This window comes from Oncorhynchus kisutch, linkage group LG20 (assembly GCF_002021735.2).
Source record: "Oncorhynchus kisutch isolate 150728-3 linkage group LG20, Okis_V2, whole genome shotgun sequence".
In the NCBI taxonomy this organism is placed as follows: Eukaryota; Metazoa; Chordata; class Actinopteri; order Salmoniformes; family Salmonidae; genus Oncorhynchus; species Oncorhynchus kisutch.
Genome location: NC_034193.2, coordinates 12904138 through 12904615, shown reverse-complemented (window position 1 = coordinate 12904615; position 478 = coordinate 12904138). Strand labels below are relative to the sequence as shown.

At 46.0% G+C, this 478-nt stretch overlaps 1 protein-coding gene across 1 annotated transcript in view; it reads right to left on the bottom strand.

Moving 5' to 3' along the window:
• The window catches only part of LOC109865103 (glutamate dehydrogenase, mitochondrial-like), a 26567-nt gene continuing 26089 nt past the window's right edge, over nt 1-478 (bottom strand). Inside the window, 1 exon segment of the mRNA XM_031799975.1 lies at nt 1-478. This exon segment is cut by the window's right edge and continues 697 nt beyond it. The gene's annotated coding sequence lies outside the window, so the exon portion shown is untranslated.

The window sequence follows — 478 nt, the reverse complement described above, 5'->3', positions numbered from 1 at the left end:
TCAGTTCTCAGAATTTTATTGGTTTTCAACAAAAAAAAGGCAATACAAATTTCCCCAAGCAATTTCCGTGCAAGGGCTTGGACGGCTTTTTGGAGAAGGACAACGCTTGTTCCCATGATCCTCTCCTCCTCTCTCTCTCATGGCAGAGCGGAGGGTTTGGGGGAGGGTCAGATTGGACAAGATAGGAGCAGAAGGTAGGGGGGCTTGTGGGGGGACTGATATAGTGGAGAAGGGTGTAGAACCTTACTATGAACCAAACCCAGTAGAACCCTGTGTTCCTCAGCACAACCCTGAGCCCTGACCTCTAACCCCGCTGCGAGGAGAACTGAGGAACACATATATCACCATTCCCTGACATAAAGTGAGAGTTTAAAACTCTTTCTTTAAATAAGGTATATGTCCGGAGGTAACATTAAATGGATTTCAGTATGTGTGTCTTTTCAGTACAGAGCTCCGTCAGAGTTAAGGCAGCTTCATT